Here is an 11,798-nt window from a genome sequence, read left to right as displayed (position 1 = left end):
GTATTTTTATTGATTTCAGAGACGAAGGGAGAGGGAGAGATAGAAACATCAATGATGAGAGAGAATCATTGATCGGCTGCCTCCGGCATGCCCCCTACTAGGGATCGAGCCTACAACCCAGGCATGTACCCTTGGCTGGACGGAACCTGGGACCCTTCAGTCCGCAGGCCAATCCTCTATCCATTAAGCCAAAGTGGCTAGAGCTCTAATCCAGTTTTTAATTTCATTAATGCAATATCTATTCTATTGCGTGTGTACCAGGAAATACAAAGCTGAGTAATATGCTGCTTATGCTTTGAATGATCTCAGTTTAGTCTGTCTCCCTCCTGTGTCATCTCTTTTCTGGTCTCCTTTTTACCCATATTCATACCAGCCTAATTTACCCTGATGATTGCCACCAGTTGGAGTCCAAAAACACTGATTTGATCATGTCACATTCTGATAATCTGCACACGTGCCTTTTCTGAAATACCAACATTCCATTATGCATCCATAAAAAATATGGAAGTTGTCCTGAAGTTAATATTTCTTAATTTCTCAACTGGAGGAGTCAGGGAGTGAATAAAGAAACAGGAAGGTATCTTCTCTTGGAGGAAAGTCGCTGGGCTGTTTGATCATGGAAAAGAAAAGAGAAGCTCTAAGAAACTTTTCATAAGGTTAATATCCAGTTTATAAATTTGGAAACACATCTTTTCTTCTTAATTCTTTTAAATTGCTGTGATCTGAAGTTTTACAGTGGAAAGTGGGACTAGAATTTTTAGATTAATTATGTAACTATTTAATGGAATTTCTTATGCTCACTCACCTTTTCAAAGTACTGCATAAAACAGAGAAAATAAAACTGCAAGTTGTTACATTATAGGCAAAATTATAAAAGAAGTAAAGGCTTAAGTATTTTCTTATTTAGCATTTCTAAAATCTTTAAATTCTATAATAAAATTATCATTCTACAAATTTAAATACTCTAATAGTGTTAGATTCCATCAGTTCCATTATTTTTATTTAAAATTTCCTAGTTTTAAGGAACAAGAGTGTAGATGAGATCTATAGTGATGGACATCATAGTACTGTTTTAAAGGAATATTATAGTTCCTCAAGAATAAGAATTTCTCCTCCAAGCAGTACCCACATAGGACATTTCTAATTATTACATTTATTAGACTTAATAATTTTACTCACAACAGAATGAGACAGTTAAATTGAGGTGCATGAAATGGAAATAATTTGCCCCAGGTTACATAGCTAATAAGAGGTGAAACTGAAATGTAAGCCCTAGTTTTTGTTTTTGTTTTTAATCATATTGTACATTCTTAGATCTTTCAATTTTGCAACATTACACCAATAAACACGTTTACTAGATTATTTATCACTGCAAATATTCCAAATCCAATTACAGAAGTACTCAGGGTTGAGTCAAATTTTGGCCTTCAAATGCTGCTCACTGGGAATGTGGTAATGGTCCCTCAAGAACTGTCTTGATTTATCTTTAATCTTTCCTCTTGGCTGTTTCAGAGGGCTTAAATACTGCTTCCATAAATATCTCACTGTCCAATTATCATCACTGTTTCTAAGGGTTTCTTGTACTTCCAACATTGTCCTTCAGATTTAATTTTTTCCTGCTTTCTATCTCTTGTGCATAATCTCTCTTTCATGTTGCTTTCTTTTTCTCCTATACAATTTAAGATTCACTTTTACCTCTTGTTTTTCAATTTTATTGTCATCTGCTCTTGCTTTATGTAACATTGCTTTGGTATTTTATTTTTTGTTTCCTGTCATCCTGTAAAACATCCTTTCTTTTCCTTTAAAAACCTCCATGTTTGGAAGGAAACATTTTATTTCTGAGTAAACTTTGTGAAGAAAACAAATTCTCTCAAAAACAATGCAAATGTCCTCTTGTGGCTTTTCTCCTCCTCAAGTTTAATCCACCCTCTGCTCCAAAGACATTTACATAAGTAGTTTAAAGGTTGTTAGACAGAAATGCCAATGTGATGAATTGGTGAATTTCCTTTTAATTCTCAGCTATTCACTTGTATTTACATTTCTTCACCTTTCTTGTGTAAGACTATGTGACTATTCATAATATAAATTATTTGTTTTATCTTGGTAGTGATGTTTGCAAAATGATTCAAAGCTGTTAAATAAATTTGTTTTCAGTAACTAAAACCCATTTAGGACCGTTTTATTGATAATTAATAATTTGTGAATTACTACATTTTTTAGCCTGTCATTTGAATTGGAAGCTTTTTCATCTCTTTCTTTGAAATTTGTCCTCTATTACACTATAATAGATATTATTTTGAATATTTTTAATATAAAAATTTCCTCTTTAATACAAATTTTACTTAAAAAAATCTGATCCATATAATATCTGTGAATTTTAAAAGTAAATAGCAAATACAATGAAAAAATAATAAAACTGTAGGAATTCTAAGCTTTTCACAAAGTCTAATTTTTTGAATAAGCAAGTTCTGCTAAGTAAAAAGTGTAGTATATCTTTTAAAATGTGGTAGAAGAAATAGGTAGAGGGCAAAAGCTAGTAAGCAAGGACACAGGCATAGTTGGAGACTAGCTTTAGCCTGGTCCTACAAAGGGCTCTGTGCATTGCAGTTAGTCTCAATTTGAAGCAAGATTTTGTTTCTCCACCTCAGTTACCAGTTGGCTATGGGCTACTGAGGTGGGGTGTGAGAAAGCTTATTTAGCCCAGGAGAGTTCTTTGAAGAGGGGCCAGCTGTGAATCATTAGTGGTCAGTAGTTGCAGTGTTAGCCATGAAATGGCACCAAAATGCTACGGGACCTCCATAGAGCAACCTCAATACTTCAGTTGTGCAAAGAAAGGATTGAGAGGCAAGCAACCCAAATTATAAGAGAAAGTTTATTTTAAAAGTCACAGAGGTAGAAAAGGTGAGCCAGTTGGGCTGCATGGGCTCAGTATATGAGTTACAGAGGCAAAAGAAGGTCCCTTGAGCTTCAGAAAGAGAAAGGCAGAAAGAATGTGCGGGGGTGGGGGGGGAGGGGTTTGGGAAAGGTGTGGCCATGCTCAACAAAGAGAAAGAGTACTCTGTGTACTCCAGCCTAAGGGTTTTTATCCCCTCTCTAAAGGCAGGGATCTTAGGGGAGTTCCCAGAAGATATCAATAGGATATTCATCAACTTTTCCAGGTGTGTTTTTTCAGATTAGTATTCTTTACTGATTGTCTGCTGCTAGGGGAGGGGGGGTCCTTAGTCATCACAACTGGTCCTGATGCCAGTGATGAGGAAAATAAGACAGTTTTGGGGGGAGACCGTCAGCCTGACTCTGTACCTAGTAAATAAGTATCCCTAATGAACATTCCTATTAGCTTATAGTCTACTCACTGCCCCTTCCTTAATTACCTGGTCTTGTAAGACCTGTTTACCTAAATACTCACATTTTACAGAGGCCATAAACCATGAACCATACACAACCCCCAGAGCGGGGGGGGGCAGGCCTTTAGGTGGGGTCTCACAGCCCCTATTCCAACACATGAGGCTTTTTGCAAAGTCCGTGAAAGGTCCAGAAGTCTGATACTTATCTGGGGGACAAAGAAAGCAAAAGGTATAAAGAGAAAGCTTCCTCCATATTGGTTTGCTCAGGATTTGGAAACAGGTTCCCCTGAGTCATGGTACTGGTGCATCTGGAAAAAAAATGGGTTTTTCCTGTATCTCCAGGTGCTCTTGTGTATTTTTCAGTTGCCTAGTAAGTTATGTAACACCAGCTATGGTGTTGCTCTGCCTGGTTTTGCTGCTTTTCTGGGACTAGAGCTGAAACACAACTGAGTCCTAAATATCATCTTTAGTTTGACCAAAACTCCAACTCTGTGGCCAGCAGAGTTCTTTGTTCTTAAGATTAATTGATAAGGGCCAGACACTCACATTCCTGAGGACTTAATGGTTAAGAGGGTGGTCATGCGAGGGCTTGTATGGAATGTGTATGAAGCTTTTTTTGGTCCCCTCGTTACTCCTCTATGGGGTCTACCACATGACTGGCATCAGGGGAGGATCCCAACTGCACGACCAGCAATATGAAAGGTCAGGGGATTTAAACTGCATGACCAGCAAGGGAAGGTCACCCTGGGGGTGGGGGGGTCCCAGCCTAGTTTTGCCCATTGCTAGGCATCCAGGGCTTTCCACCTTGGTGACCTGCAGTGCCTGGCCTATGGTCCCTACTCCACTCATGTCCATCTAACTGTCTATTATATCAGAAGGTTATAGAATCATTCCTTAAGTTATAAGAAGATTTTAGCTGATCTTCCACCAAGATCACAGTGTACATGATTTTAGAATAGGAATTAATATGTCTGGTAGAATTTTATTGCTTTTTAGAGACAATCTTTGTGGAATTAGACCTATTCACCTAAAATAGATATAGCAGATAAGTAGTAGAGCAGCAAGGTCTACTCCCCTGATTGTCATAGTCATTATAAACCTTTCACCATAGATCAACAATGATAGGTCATCTGGAAGGGGCGGAAAGTAAGTTTATTTTAACCTAAGGGAAGCTAGCTGATAAAGTAGATTATCTTGGCTAGAGGTCAGGCATACCTCGATAAAGTGTGAAATTCAGAAGACCAGGTGATGCAGAAATCAAATATCCAAGGAAGGCATTGGTAAACCAACATGCGCTGTTCATGCAAAAGCTCATGTCAAAGTCTGGGCATTCAGCAATTTATGCCAGGCATCGTGTATGTTATTATTGCACAGTAAAAATAGCTGTGCTTACATATATTACTTTATGTATATACTAGAGGCCCGGTGCATGAAATTTGTGCACTGGGGTGGGGGTGACCCTCAGCCCAGCCTGCACCCTCTCCAATCTGGGACCCCTTGGGGGATGTCTAACTGCTGGTTTAGGCCTGATCCCTGCGGGTAGTCGGCATCCCTCTCACAATCTGGGACCACTGGCTCCTAACTGCTCATCTGCCTGTCTGCCTGATTGCCCCTAACCCCTTCTACCTGCCTGCTGTATTAGAAATGAAAAAATATATATAGTATGGCCCTGTGCACAAAATTCATGCACATTAAAAGGCAATTAATTAGAGGAAATATTTTAATATTGCTATTTGCCCTTTCTCTATAGTAGAAGTGTCAGAGATGAAAGAAAATTAGTAAAATGTATACGAAAATCTCCCTCCTGTCAGAGTCTGGGGCATGCTACAGGACCCAGAGTCAAGTTCCTGCCCACCAACCACATGTGCTTCAAAAATGCAGGAGACCTAGACCCAGCTGACCCCATCCACATTGTGTGAGACCCAGACCTGGCTGGCCTCACCCCCATCAAGCCCCTCCAGGCAGGGGGTGCAGCCTCAGTCCCCCAGCCCGGTGATGGGGTGGGGGGCGTGGCCTGAGGTTCCCCATCAAGCCTCGCTGGGTGGGGGACACAGCCTGGGATCCCCCATCAAGCTCCGCCAGACAGGGGATGCGGCCTGAGGTCCCCCAGCCTGACACTGGGGTGGGGGGTGCAGCTTGCCATCTCCCATCAAACCCTGCTGGGCAGGTGGTACAGACTGAGGTCCCCTGTCAAGCCCCACTGGGCTAGGGGTGTGACCTGAGGTCTCCGGGCCCAGCGCCAGGGTGGGGGACGTGGCCTGAGGTCCCTCACACTGGCCAGGCACCATGAAGCCTCAGATCCCTGCTGTTTGAATGTGACGGTATGGAGTCCAGCTAATTTGCATATTCCTCTATTATATAGATAGATCATGAAATGTGTTCTAAGACATTATACACCTTGATTATTTTATATTATATTTAAATCCACCCAAGGAAAATGTTATTCTTACATTGAGGAGAGAAGCAAGATGTCAGAACAAGAATAGCGTTTGACCTGTGGCCTTATAGTTTCATACTTGTTTTATTCTCATTACTAAAATTAAGTCAGTGCCTGAACTCACACACAAAGCTTATGGACATTGGTGAATCAGGAAATCAAACAACTCAACTTTGTAATTTCAATTCCCCCCAAAATATATGTGTTCTCCTTATATGTTTCTACTGTAGGTTTGATGAGGCAAAAAAATATATGGAAATCCTGGGACAGCCATGTTGTGAAATGAACTTTTGTTTAAAAATGTTGCAAATTGGACTCATATTACTAGATTTTTTTTTTTTTTTTACAAAATAATGCGTTGATCAGTAATTACTAAATTCTGAGGCTGCTGGCACTGTGACTAATGTTAGTTTTATATGTGTGTATATACATATGCATACATATATAAATATGTACTTAATATTTTGAGTGAAATGAGAAATTAGTAAAATAAGAAAAATATGCTGCTTTTATTAAATTAAATTTGTTACATGCAAAGAATTATTTTTTATTTTCAGATGACAGATTTCCTACATTAAAAATAAATTGCTCTTTGATAAAATAGTAGTAAAATAATAATAGGTAGTGTAAATAGCTATTTAAAAAAATTAGTAGAGACTATATACCGGGCACTGTTCTTAGCTATTTATAAATGCTAGTGCTGGCGTAAGAATGCTGCTTTCCTTGATGTGAGTAACAGTCTTCCACAGGGGCCACCGAGGAGATCAAGGCCCCCAGCTAACCACCAGTCATGTGCATGTGGCCTTCTTCAGCTACCTAGTTCGAGTGAAACTTCCCGATAATGACAATTTCATAAATGATCCCAGCACAGCAAACAGCAGAAGGAAGATCCTGCTGATCCTAGTCTAGATTGCAGAAGCCTGAGCAAATTAAGTGGTTCATATTTTAAGCCACATAGTTTGAAGTTGTTTTGTTATGCAATGAGTGATAGCTAATACGTTTCACTATCAATTATGCCACTATTGTAATTTCCTAGTATGTATTATTTATCCCCATTTTACAGATTAGGAAACTGAGGTTCAGAGATGTACACAACTTGTTTAAGGTCATACCCTTAGCATATGGCATTTACTAATTCAGATGTAGGCAAAATTTTAGAACCTAGGATGTTAATATGTTTACTTTATTTTTTTAAATATATATTTTATTGATTTTTTACAGAGAGGAAGGGAGAGAGATAGAGAGTCAGAAACATCGATGAGAGAGAAACATCGACCAGCTGCCTCCTGCACATCTACTGGGGATGTGCCCGCAACCCAGGTACATGCCCTTGACTGGAATCGAACCTGGGACCTTTCCGTCCGCAGGCCGACGCTCTATCCACTGAGCCAAACCGGTTTTGGCATGTTTACTTTATTTTTAAGTATGTGTGTCTTTTTTTAAAGTTGGCAAATGCCATATTAGTCCTTTATTTTTTTAAATTTGTCATTCAGTGAAGTCACAAACTACTCACAGAATATTTATGATATCATAAAGCATAAAACAATTATATTTCATAAAAATTCTCTATCTGTCCAGCGCTCTTTGTCCTATCTGAAGTTCCTGAAAGGGATGATTGAGGGAACGTTTGGCATGTAGGTAGTTCATTTGGGAAGTGATCCCAAGGATAAGGAGTTAAGAAATAAAACAAGAAAATGAGAAAAAGCAGCCAAGGATGAAATATGAAGTTGGCATTTGTTACTGGCCACTTGAGCTCTATCCAGGTGGACCTCCTGAGGAGTCCTATGAAATTAGCCAGGACTCCCTGCCATTGGAAGAAAGGGAGACAAATTTATCCTCATTAGTCAAGAGTGGATGTTAACTAACCCTTGTATCCTAGAGTAGTAGAGAAGAAATATAGGGCACTGGCCTGAGGCAAGGGACTGTCAAGTAAATCTTCACAAAGCTGTGAAAGCTTGCAGGAAATGATGACCAGAACATCAGGAGGAGGAAAAGGTGGGGCCAGGAGGATTTGAAGTGGCCACAAAATTCATCTTCTACACATACTTGAATACTAATATTTCTTTGGCAGACACAGCACGAATATTGCTTTGTGTAAATTCTCGGTAAGGTTAAATAATCTTAGGTTGAATGCTCTGAAACCAAAATTAGAAAGATTAGTACAGGGAGACGGCATAAGCACTTTTCTTTATGACATCTGACTTCTAGAGACTTGCTTCCTGCCTACTGTCAAGAGCGAAGTAAGACACTCATTAAACTGCAGGGTTTTTATAACCTCGCTTGAACTTTCACTAGTTTGTACCTCCTCCCCTGCTTAAAATTTATTTTATTTTTTTTTGCTTCTGCAAGCCAAGCATTAGTATTATTAAGAGAAATGCTAAATGCAAAAGAGATGCTGAAATGCTCTTAATTAGCTACCATTGCATGCAGTTATATAAGGTCAAAGGAAAGTGCACTTTATATTTGAGCAAAGCCAGCTACTTACAGCAATGTCAGTGTGAGAGAACCAACTTGAACTTAACATTAATTAGGTTTTCAGTGGGCTATAAAATTTGCTCAATGTATGAAGTACTTTCTAATTATAGGAGATTATGGTTGTATTCTAAACAATTGAGGCAGAAAGATCCTGAATAAAGCAAATTGTATGTAGGTTTAACTATAAGAAAGTTCAATGTATTTCATATCTTTGGGAATGTCTTGAAATAAGTTTAATATTTTGGGTTTTGTAAACTTTGGCAAAATGCTAAGGAATTATTAGGCATACAAAAGCAAAATTGTAAATTAATATTTATAGTCCATGATGTGACATGAAATAAGATTTCTTATCACCTGGCACTAAGTTTTTCAAAGAAATCAATCTGCTCACTATAGGTAGAGTATGGTACTGAACACACATTATCTAACAAGGGCTTACTTTCATCTATAACAAAAGGTAGTAATTTATGTTCCCTTATTTGAAAGGGGTAGCTGCTTTGCTCTTAGACCAGATAGCTTTCCTATAACTGAGACCTTTAAACATCCATACATCACATATATAGGACATCCCAAAAATGTATATACATTTTGAATGATTATAAATTCAGTATTTATTATTAACATACAGTTCCTTTTAAAATTTTAGAGGAATCTATATAAATTAATATTGTTTGTCTCATTGCCTGTTTTCACACTTATGAACTTTCTGGTTCAGGCACTGCTGATAACGTGAAACAATGGAATCCCAAACATCAATAATCATTTTGTTCAGTATTTGCATGCCCTCAACTTATCAACTGTTGCTGGTTTTATACTGTAAATTTTATCCTTTATGTATCTCCATAAAAAAATCTAGTGGCACTTCAGGATAATTTTTTGTTGTTGTTCAAGGTTTAGTCTGGATTTTTTGTTGTTGTTCAAGTTTGAGTCTGGCTTTGCCCATTATTTCAAATCAGTTAAACCTGAAAAGGAGTGAAAATTAAGTGAGTGATCAACTGTTAAAGTGTGTATAAATTTTTGGGAACACTCCATATTAAGTTACTTCCAGATCAATGTCAATTTCCTCTCCTCTTAAAACATTTTGGAATGTTATTTAGTGCCAAATAGGCTAATTATAATCAAGGAAACTGATGAGATAATGGAATTTAAAGATTAAGGTATATGAGAGTAGAGAGTCACTGTTAACCCTTATTGAAAATGTACTAGTAATTGTATAACTTGATGTGATAAATATTACGATATGGAATATTTCCATTAATCCAGAAAGTACTTTTTTTGTCTTTACAAATTAATCTCAACCTCTATAAACACTCACTCTTCTGATTCTATTAAAGAGTATGGACATTTTAATGATGTTAATTCTACCAATCCATGAACATGTTATATTCTTCCACTTGTTTATATCTTCCTCTATCACTTTTTTCAACGTCCTATAGTTTTCAGAATACAAGTCTTTTACCTCCTTGGTTATTCCTAAATTATCTTAATTTTTTTTGTTGCAATAGTAAGTGGGATTGCTTTTTTTAGTTTCCTTTCTGAGAATTCATTATTGGGGTATAAAAATGCCTTCAATTTCTGGGTGTTAAGTTTGTCTTTCAATTTGTTTATGTGATATATCATGTTTATTGATTTGGGAATAATGTACCAGCCTTGCATCTCTGGAATAAATCCCACTTGGTCATGGTGTATGATCTTTCTAATGTAATGCTGGATCCAATTTGCTAGAATTTTGATGAGAATTTTAGCATCTATGTTCATCAAGGCTATTGCTCTGTAATTATCTTTGTAGTGTCTTTATCTGGTTTAAGAACTAGAATAATGCTGCCCTCATAAAAAGAGCCTGGTAATGTTCATTCCTTTTGGATATTTTGGAATAGTTTGAGGAGGATAGGTGTTAGTTCTTCTTTGAATGCTTGGTAAAACTCCCATGTTAAGCAGTCCAGACAAGGGCTTTTGCTTGCTAGGAGGTTTGTTTGTTTTGTTTTGTTTTTATTACTGCTTCAATTTCATCAATTGTTTTTGGCCTATTCAGGTTTTCTGATTCTTTCTTATTCAGTTTTTGTATATTGTATTTTTCTAGGAATTTTTCCATTTCAACCACATTGCCCCACTTGTTGGCATACAGTTTTCCATAGTATTTTCTTACAATCATAAACAAGATTAATGAACCTTTAACCAGACTCATCAAGAAATAAAGAGAGAGGACCCAAATAAATAAAATCAGAAACAAAGAAGTTGAAGTAACAACTAACACCACAGGATTATTTATTTATTTATATATTTATGTCTCTGACAACTCTTACCTTTTCCATTAAGGATTCCAGTTACATAATTTGTAGGCCATTTAAATTTTTCTTACAACTCACAGATGCTGTGTTCATTTTCATTTAGTATTTTTTCTATCTGTGTTTTCTTTTAGACTACTATTTCTTCAAATTTATTTTTATTTTCTTGTGCAAAATCTAATCTACCATTATTCCTACTTATATTTAAAAAAATAATAGACACTGAAATTCACCTTTACAAATTTATTTGGATTTTAAAAAATACCTTCCTTTTTTAGACTAAAATTCTGAAAACATGAAATAGAGTTACTATAACTGTTTTAATGTCTTTTTCTGTTCACTTTTAACATGCATGTCATTTATAAGTGAGTTAATTTCAATTGATTCATTTATTTTGTAATTTGTAGTGTGTGAATGTGAGTATAGAATGTATACAACCATTAATAATTTTAATATACTGAAATACAACATATTGTCTATGTTGAAAAGAAGATGAGGTTGCTTTTATTACTTTTGCAAGTAGAGATATCTAGGAGGAACTTTCTTCTATCACAAGGGTTAGCAATCTGTATTAAGTTCAATTACTTACCTACCTTCCTCTCTATATTCTTAACTTCCTTATATAACAATCTGGTTTGTGTGCATGTATGCACGCATACCTTTGTTTATATCTCAGCATCTGGTATAGTGTCTTGTATGTGTCAAGAACTGAATTAATAATTTGTTGGATAAATAAAAGTGGATATGAATGAAGAATGAGTGAATGAATGAATGAGATGGAGAGAGCTTAGTAAATGTATTTGGTGCAGAAAAGTCCAGGAGGGTGGGGGAATTGCTCTGTTTGATGCTGGTTGAGATTAGGTTGAGAAATTAGATTATAAAGTATACTTTTTAAAAAAAGATGTGTTTTAGCCTTTGTAAAAAAATCTTTGATTAAAAATGTTCTATCCTATATAATCCTATATAATAAAAGTCTGATATGCTAAGTGTCCGGTCATCTGGTCATCCATTCAACCAATCAAAGTGTAATATGTTAATGATATGCTAAGGCCACTCAACTGCTCGCTACGATGTGCACAGACCACCATGGGGCAGACAGTCAGCTGGTCAACCAGTCGCTATGATGTGCACTGACCACCAGGGGGCAGATGCTCTGACTAGTAGGTTTCCTTGCTGCTGGGGTCCAGCCAATCAGGGCTGAGCAAGATGTGCAGGACACACTCTGGAGCCCTCCTACGGTCCCTCCCTGGCTGGCAA

Source organism: Myotis davidii, unplaced genomic scaffold, assembly GCF_000327345.1.
Source record: "Myotis davidii unplaced genomic scaffold, ASM32734v1 scaffold529, whole genome shotgun sequence".
In the NCBI taxonomy this organism is placed as follows: Eukaryota; Metazoa; Chordata; class Mammalia; order Chiroptera; family Vespertilionidae; genus Myotis; species Myotis davidii.
This window is presented reverse-complemented; position numbering follows the sequence as displayed.